At 42.5% G+C, this 9,237-nt stretch overlaps 1 non-coding gene across 1 annotated transcript; it reads left to right on the top strand.

The window, feature by feature from the left end:
* Positions 1-4,910: 4,910 nt before the first annotated feature.
* On the top strand, positions 4,911-4,983 carry Trnaa-agc (transfer RNA alanine (anticodon AGC)). The gene has a single exon. It is a non-coding gene; the product is annotated as a tRNA-Ala (tRNA).
* The last annotated feature ends 4,254 nt before the right edge of the window (positions 4,984-9,237 follow it).

The raw sequence follows: 9,237 nt of genomic DNA, 5'->3' as shown, positions 1-9,237 counted from the left end.
CAAGAAATCATTCCGATGATTGCTACTTTTGCTGAGTTGATATTACTGGTCATAATTCGAAAAACAAGAATGTAATAAGCTACCCTAACATTCCGTCCTCCATCCGACCAGTAGGGCATGGTATAGATTTGCCGGTTCCTGACCCACCAGATGATTTCAATTCTATTCCAACAGAAGTACTTTCTGATGTACAATCTGATTTACATGAACCAGATGATGATCAGTTCCATTGTAATACAGAAAGTCTAGAGCCCAAATTGTTTACTCAGACCGAGCTTAACCATTTGTTTAGAGGTCTGGGCTTAACGAAAGAAAAAGCTGAATTGTTTGGCTCTAGATTAAAAGAAAATAACTTATTGGCAGTTGGAATCAGTATATACATGTGTAGAAACAGAGAGCAGCAATTTTCCAAGTTTTTTCAACGAGAAGGTGATTTAGTGTACTGTTCAGACATTCCGGGTCTGATGAATGAGTTTGGTATAATAGGAAGACTGGAGGTTGTTTAATAATTCATCTGGAACTAGTTTAAATGCTGTTTTGTTACGCATATATACATTCTGTACAGATGAAAGAAAGCTAGGACAAACTAGAAACAGTGCTAAATAAAATGGGTTACCCTGCTTATGATTGGATGATAGGTGGCTATCTAAAAGTAACATGCATGGTCCTAGGTCAGCAAGGTGGCTTTATCAAATTTCCGTGTTTCTTGTGTGAAACGGACTAGGGATCAACACTGGTGGAGAAAGAACTGGCATGTGAGGGGGTATTTAAAACCTGGTGAGAAGAACATTCTACGCAGAGACCTTGTAGATCCAAAAAACGTACTTCGACTACTTCTACATATAAAGTTAGGCGTAATGAAACAGTTTGTAAAGGCTCTGCCTATAGGTGGATCATGTTTTTACTATCTCTGAAAAATGTTTCCACACCTTTCAGGAGCTAAACTAAAAGAAGGCGTCTTTGTCGGACGTGACATTAGAAAATTGATGTTTGATGTTAACTTTGAATCCACAATGTACAATTTGGGAGATGTTAGTGAGGACCAAGACGAGCGTTTCCACCAGGACATTAAAGTGATGAAAAAACGCTACCAAAGCCTGTGGAACACCAACATGATGGGGGACTACTGTTGGTCACTTCACCGAGAAGTTCAGCAAGCGACATATCGTAGAAAAAGCTACACAAGAAGCTTCAAAGAAAAAAGAGAAAGTAAATACAAACCAATTCCACTTCACAAGTGAAACATCTATTAACACATATCATTGTTTTAAGTAGCTTACTGTAAATACAAACCCATTTTGTACCAGAGCGTTTCATTAATTTCCCCGTTTACCGATAGCATAGGAGTTTTGTACTATACAGTGAAAAGCATACTGCTCGAAAACTATGGGTGATACAAAAATATTAAGGCAAGATTTGGATTCAGCTCATAAAAATCTATGAAGATCAGCTATCAAAGTAAAAAAAAAAAGTTTAAAAAAATTTTTTTTTTTCGTTGGCCTGTGAGATTTTTAAGAGAGTAAAATTAATCTATAATCTTAAACCACAATGAAGAATATCTTGTTAACTTCGAAAAATTGTTTCGTTGGTTCTTTAGGCGAACTATAGTAGCTGGGCTGAAGCACCGATAACATGCCTTCGCACAGCAGTACTAGAGCTGGGACCTATCATTTAACCTATCTCAAGTTGAGACCGTTGAAAACCATTCGACGAAATTTTAACATGATCCGAAGCAGCAACGGGTGAAATGCTTTCTTTTCAGCCCTCCTGTTTCGCCTGTTGCTTGATCATGGAGGAGGGGCTGGGGGTGCGGCATTGACACAGCGTGAATAAAACGGAAAAGGGACCCTTGACGCCCGCCATCTTTATTGAGAGCTTTAAAGATGTGCAGGGAGACAACCTCGAAAGCAGCCCCTTGTGACACCTTTCAGACTGCAGTTGCATGGCTCCAGGAGCCTAGAACTAATGACCACTTCGCAGACTGTCTATGCAAATTCGCATTTTTAAGATTCTTAATAAGTGGGCAGGTTCCACCGAACATTGTTCCAAACTGAGAGGGGGGGTTACAGGGTCCCTCTGCCGTTCTGTTCACGCGTGTGTCCTCGTGCTCACACCACACGACGACACGAAACAGGAGGGCTGCAAAAGCAATGCACCCTTTGCTGTTTCGGATCACGTGAAAATGGTTTTGAACGGTCCCCAGAGGTCCTAACATGTACACGAGAGCAAAAATTGCGGTGGTACTCCACTCTGAAAGTGTGTGATTATTTCCAGTGGGTTTGCAGCCCCTTAATGTCCGTCGAGAAGCGTTCAACCGCCCAGAAGGAGTCAACAAAATGGTTCAAATTGCTCTGAGCACTATGGGACTTTACTTCTGAGGTCATCAGTCCCCTAGAACTTAGAACTACTTAAACCTAAGGAGATCACACACATCCACGCCCGAGGCATGATTCGAACGTGCGACGGTAGCGGTCGCGCGGTACCAGACTGTAGCGCCTAGAACCACTCAGCCACTCCGGCCGGCCAAGGAGTCAACAGTGTCGAAGGTTGACAAGAATGTCGTCCTTTTGCTCATCGCACTGAGAGCTGTCGTTTTACGGTCGTGAAATGTGCAAAACGCCTCAAAGAAAGTGATGGTGTCATTGAAGCCCTTTACGCTATCTCCTGATGTCTATTCATGTCAGTTTTAAGCGACGATGTGTCTGAAATGGTTCCCTCGGCCACCCATAAGAAAACCACGTGATTTGAACGCTACGCGCCGCGGTTCTGACCTCCATCGCAGAGGCGTCAAAAGCAAGTCCGAAAGGCTGGCAAGAGGGGCTGTGACGATCTTTCCATTGTGTGTAAGTTCATGCCAATGTGGCGTCATTAACCCACCTTACACGTTACGTGAACATTCGAACTGTGGTCTTTTCGTCTCTAGTGTGTACACCTCGCTGTTTGGAGCTTCGTCGAGCCCGACGGTGATGTCGCAGAGCGCCACGATTTTGGACGATTACAGAGGAAGGATGTAGGCACCTTTCAGATAAATTTGAAACCTCTGCTACACAATGGAAGGCAATTACGTAGTTTCGTAATTTTGTTTGCAATGTGTGAGAGCGTAAGGAGAAATTCTGAGACCTATGACGACAAAACGCCCATCGAATTCCCAGCCAACTCGCCGTCCATAGCTCTATACTTTGATGAGCTGTGATTCCTGTTACGTATGCTGTGAGAACTGTGTTTCATATAACCACATTCATAATAAACTTGTGTATTCATTCTATAGTGTCGTATCACCTTAAAACACCGTACAGATCAGGGACGCACAGGCAGCGGCCCGCGGGCAGCATGCCTTTCTCCATTGATCTGATGCGACCCGCCCCTGTTCCGAAATGGAGAAAGCGGCTCCTTGTATAACATGGTTCTTTTGACCCCAGTCTAGCTATAATTGGGGCAGGGGGATCCAAATTCTGAATAACTTGTCTACGACTCGATATTTTTGAACTTGCGGCCCTTACGTAGTCGCAGCTGCGGGTTAGCGACCCGCAGCACTACCAAGTCTGTACACCCCTGATACGGTTGTTAATTAACCCACGTTATAGTTGTCTGTACTTGCAGGTTCGACATAAAAGTTGTCGACATAATATAACGTTTTTACTTAGAAAGGTATGTACGGCGTGCCAGATGTAGTCACTGATATATAGTCAATCATGTAGTAGCAACAGTTCACGTTAAACGTATTTTGACTGCCTCGAAAATATTTTCATTTACTTAACTTTTGCTATCAAGAAAGCTATATTATTAGCTCATCGAGCAGCAGCTCACACGGTTCGAGGAGGCGAATCATGGGCCCTAAGGGAGTGGATGTCCTGTTTGTGCTAGTAAGTACTGGCATAAGGCGTTTGTGATTCACAGCGATCGTCGAAGTTATTCTTTCAGTAAGAAAACTTCACGAGAATTTTAAGTGCGTTTTCGTCAACGGGCGTGAAATTATGGTGAGTCCTCCCGATGTTCGTAGCCGACTATTGTGGTTTGAAGCGCAGGCCTTGTGTGGAGCCTTACACTAGCTGGAGGTGATGCTGGATGGGAGAGCTGAATTTAATAAAAATGATACACTTTATTTGTTTCCGATTAAACTTAAGAGATCGCTGTCTACCGAATCACCGAAGACCAAAGGCCCCCTCTATCTCCGAAACTTTGACAGTACAGTACGGTCTCATCCCGTCTGCATCGTTACCTGGAAGACTATACATGGTTAACTGTCGCTTGGATAATACAGCGGAGTTGCAATATTTACCATCTGTTCGAACCACTGACAACTAGGCTAAATGCAAATCTTTGCCATACATCAAATTCACACACAAGTCTTCGATGCTAAAATATGACTTCGTAATTGCTACTATTCGGAGGTACTGAACCAAACATTGTTGTAGAATAAACTGCCGGCAAGGGTGCTCATACCAGGGGGCCTAACATCGTCCCCCCCTCCCCCCCCCCCCCAAGCTCTAAGAAATAGGAAAAAATACCGTATAGCCAGGTGTTCTGCTTTCAGGAGAACGATTTAAAAGTCGGTATTCCACAGGTTTCTAACCGGGTCTGAACCGGAACATTTTTATATGGCAGCTTACAAGTCATCATCCATCTTCCAAAATATTAAAATACTTCGGCTTACCCCCCACCCCCCTTACAGCCTATCATATGAGCGCCCTTGACGCCGAATACTTCCGTCAGATATAATGAAACAGGTCTTTGAAAAATTAGTATATGTTTAGGCTAGAGTATGTACCACGTACTCCCGTCTGTCGACGCGTCCTCACTCTGCAAGCTGAACGCCTGCAGCCGTCCGCGGAACGCGTGTCAGTGGAGCAGTGAAAGTTCAGGCTGAAGCAGGCCTGTGTCTGTCCCTTGCCAGGGAGCACGTACCAGCTGGGGGCGTAGCTCAGATGGTAGAGCGCTCGCTTAGCATGTGAGAGGTACCGGGATCGATACCCGGCGCCTCCAGATAGATATTTTGCTTGCTCTTCGAAGATTCAGTCCGGCAATACTGTTGTTGTAAAGTCGTTCACAATTACGGTAAAAGTGTGCATCGGAAGTGTGTGAGACCCTTACAAATTTTCGTGTGACCAATTGTGTACGGGCCGGCCGCGGTGGCCAAGCGGTTCTAGGCGTTTCAGTCCGGAACCGTACGCCTGCTACGGTCGCAGATTCGAATCCTGCCTCGGGCATGGATGTGTTAGTTAGGTTTAAGTAGTTCTAAGTTCTAAGTCTAGGGGATTAATGACTTCAGATGTTAAGTCCCACAGTGCTTGGAGCCATTTGAACCTTCTCCTCAGCCATGGCTGATAACTCTCACTATTTTAATTTCGCTGTAGCTGATTCGACTACACTTTCAACAAACAGTAATCAACATGGTTATAATGAAAAATACAGAACATTTTTCTGCTCCCATCTCACAAGGAGGCTCATGCGATATAACTTAATATCACAATATTTGATAATCGTGAGGACGGATTATGCACGCAGTGGGAACATTAACAAGGTTATTATCCAAAACGGAAAATTATCACTCCGCCGTTCGTCATTCTTAAACATCAAAACGAAAAATCTATATAAATACTGAAATGATAATACAGGCTGATTCAGAATGAATGGGACAAAAACAAAGTATTCCTGTGCCTGCAGTAATGACTTTATTTGGGAAATACACATTCTCAAAGTTACTACGGACATTCACAGATGTTCGATGCGGGTTCGATTTGTGACACGGCAGAATTCTAAGCGGGACTCCCATTTCCTGCCAGACCCATGTAGTTCGATTACTGGAGTTAACGACGCCGACTGCCCTGTGCCGTGGCTGCTTTAAGTCATGTGGAAATGGGGGTACGTAAACCATGTCCTTCACACATCCTCAAAAGAAAAAAAGTACGCTGGTGTAACGTCAGGCGACAAGGGAGACACAACATTAATGGCACGACCAATCCCGTGCTATGGAAAATGTTCATTGAGATAACTTCGTACAAGGTTACGGCAAGGTGGGGGAACTCCGTTCTGCTGTAAAATGAAGTCGGGTACCTCATCTGTCAAGTGAGGCAACAAGCATAGAGAAAGCATGTCGAGATAGGTTATGCCTGCAATGGTTGATTCTGCGAAGAAGAAAAGACCAAAGACTCTGCGGTTGTTTGTGGCGCAGAAAACATTATATTTCGTAGAATCACGTTCGCGTTCCAGAGAGGCATGCGGGTTTTCTGCACTCCGTATTCTCAGATCATGCTTGTTCACTTCTCCACTTGAGTGAAATGTTGCTTTGTCAGAGACCCCAACTCTGTTTGTGAAACCATCTACCTCCATCCATGCTTGAAAATTAGTGCATAATTGTCTTTGATTCGGCTGGTCTTAGCGCTTGAAACATTTGAATTCTGTAACCCACGAAATCCAGACGCTTGCGCAATACCCGTCACACTGTTGACTGCGACGAATTCATGTCTCTACATGGCACGAAGCATCGATTTTCTGGGGCTTATTTCGTAAATCGTACGAATATTTTCCAACGTTTCATTTTCGACGAATGGCTGTCATGTAGTTTCCTTCTTGCATAAGCATTCTGTATCCTCTAATAGCTTGCGTAACTAGCAATGTTGTGGCGGCGTCCTGTCATTTTGACAAACTTTACCCGAAAACGTCTTTGAGGAATGATCATGGATGATGTTCTTGCATATTCCATGATATAATACGCCTATTCTATCGCAGATGCCACCATTTAGACTAGTAACGCCAGAAATGACCATCAACGGCGACTTTCCATTGTTTCATTGTTTCCAACCTAGACTCAGAGTAAACATTTCAGTCTAGACGTGTATTTCTGAAATAAAGTCATTACTGTAGTCACAGTAAAACTTAATTTTTGTCCCATTGATTTTGAAACACTCTATGTAATTAGCTAAAGTATTTTGCAACATAAAGGGAAAACCTCTCCGTCTCCCATTTTAAAATATCACTAAGTGGTGAATAAAGCAGATGACATTAACGAAGTTTATGAACTTACACTTGTAGCATTACGTTCGTGACTATCGCTGTAATTTATTTAGGTAGCTAACATTTTAACAGATAGTCCCATCAATTAACAGGACGCGGGAATTTCGGTAGATTACCGATCCTGTTATTTGACGAGGTACGCTTCCTCCCGTTTTTAAATGTGAAATCACCTATACAGACGAACTCGATCTGTTTCTACTGTGTTGCTAGGAATGCATACAACAAGGCCGGAGCCGTTCTGTCTCGTCAGAGAATGTCGTACAGTGCATTTGTGAACAATACAGTGAAATGGGGGGGGGGGGGGGTGGAAATTTGCTTGCCTTTGTCTACATTCATAATAGTATTATGTGCAGAATTACCCAGGTGCGAAGGCGCTTCCAGATAAGGTTCCATAGAGGGCCACCCGAGCAGGCTAGCTACAGGAAAGCATTTCCTTGAAAACATTTCTACCTCCACCAAGTGAATTAAGACTCCAGAGAATGTGCGAAGTACGCTCAGTCAAAGCAAATAATCATACAGGAAAGGCCATAATAAGACATAGGGTTGGGTTCTTTGGGGAGGTGACCAGACAGCGAGGTCATCGGTCTCATCGGATTAGGGAAGGAAGTCGGCCGTGCCCTTTCAAAGGAACCATCCCGGCATTTAGAGCGATTTAGAGAAATCACAGAAAACCTAAATCAGGATGGCCGGTATCGGGATTGAACAACCGTCCTCCCGAATGCGAGTCCAGTGTCTAACCACTGCGCCACCTCGCTCGGTTAAGAAGACATACAACGAGCCCATGTAGGAATTGCAAAATCGCAGTGTTCAAAGAACCATATCTCCTAATGTACAGGTGTAAATACAAAAAAAAGTATTACGTGAAAATAATATATAGTAACATATGATTAGGGTTTTATAACGATAGTTTTCAATTAATGGAAATAGAATAGTAGATTATTAGGACTAGAATGCTTATTAAATATTTTTCAGTTGATCATTTTATAGGACCTAAAATACTTACAATACAGGGAAAAACGTGAATATTCAAAAAAAAAAAAAAAATAGGTGGAAGCTGTAACCCACTGCAAGTAATTTCAAGATCCCGTAAAAGCTTATTATCACAGTTAAATGTTGGCTATTTTCCTTAACAAAGCAGCATTGAAAATCCATAATAGTGGTTGGAATTCGAACAAAAAAATTGTAAGGTGGACATAGCCAAGTATTCAAATAAAAAAATATTGGTAAGAAAATGCTTTGTAACAGGACTGAGAATTAATTTCACATGTTTTGATTTCATGTCCTTGCATGTTGCAGTTGTAATTCATGTAGAACTATCAGGGTGGGGGATGTGATTACTGGAGCTATATTTACTATTGCTTCGAGGTTTTCATCTACACTTCTAAATTTTGAAGCTTGAGTATACAGACTGACGTATTCGATTATTTATAAATAAACTGTCAACATAAAAGTATGCTACGAGTCAGAAAGTTTATAATTACTTCCGGATCGTCTATCTCAGTATTGTGTAAGCCGTATCAAAATAAAAAGTACCTAACCTCTTTATTCAGCAACAGAAACTGGCATCTAGAGTTCTGTGAACGCACTTGTGTTGATGCAGAGAACATTGTTTGTAAATCACAATAGCAGAAGGCACACTTAGAAAAGATCGGCGGATGCAATCTCTGTCGTAGGCAGTCTTTTATGTATAAATCTATAACTGGACTGCTTCCATGGAAGGAAGACTGAATAAAATCAAGACACTTTCATAAGAACTATAGACCTCAACATAAAACAGAGCAAGTTTTTTGAAATTCTAAGCAAAATAGTAGTAAGCTACTATTCAATAAGAAATACAACATATTTTTTCCTTGATGAATTAAGGTTGAAAAATGCGGAACTTGTCCTGGGACTTATTGGAGTAATACCTTAACAAAATGGCTTGGTTTTTCTTCAGTCTTGCCTCTATGGAAGCAGTCCAATATTGGATTTATGCGTCAAAGACTGCTCCCAAAGTTTAACGAAGTTCCGATAGGTGGCAGCGCTTTACATAGCCTTCAAAATGGCGTCTGTAACGGAGGTGCGTTCCAAGCAGAGCGCTGTCACTGAGTTTCTTTTGGCGGAAATCCAGAGCATCGCAGATATATATATTGGCGCTTTCAGAATATCTGTGGACTACTAGCAATACACAAAAGCAAGGTGAGTCATTGGGCGAGGCGTCTGTTATCAACGCAACGAAGTCGC

This window comes from Schistocerca gregaria, chromosome 1 (genome assembly GCF_023897955.1).
Source record: "Schistocerca gregaria isolate iqSchGreg1 chromosome 1, iqSchGreg1.2, whole genome shotgun sequence".
Lineage (NCBI taxonomy): Eukaryota > Metazoa > Arthropoda > Insecta > Orthoptera > Acrididae > Schistocerca > Schistocerca gregaria.
This window is presented reverse-complemented; position numbering and strand designations above follow the sequence as displayed.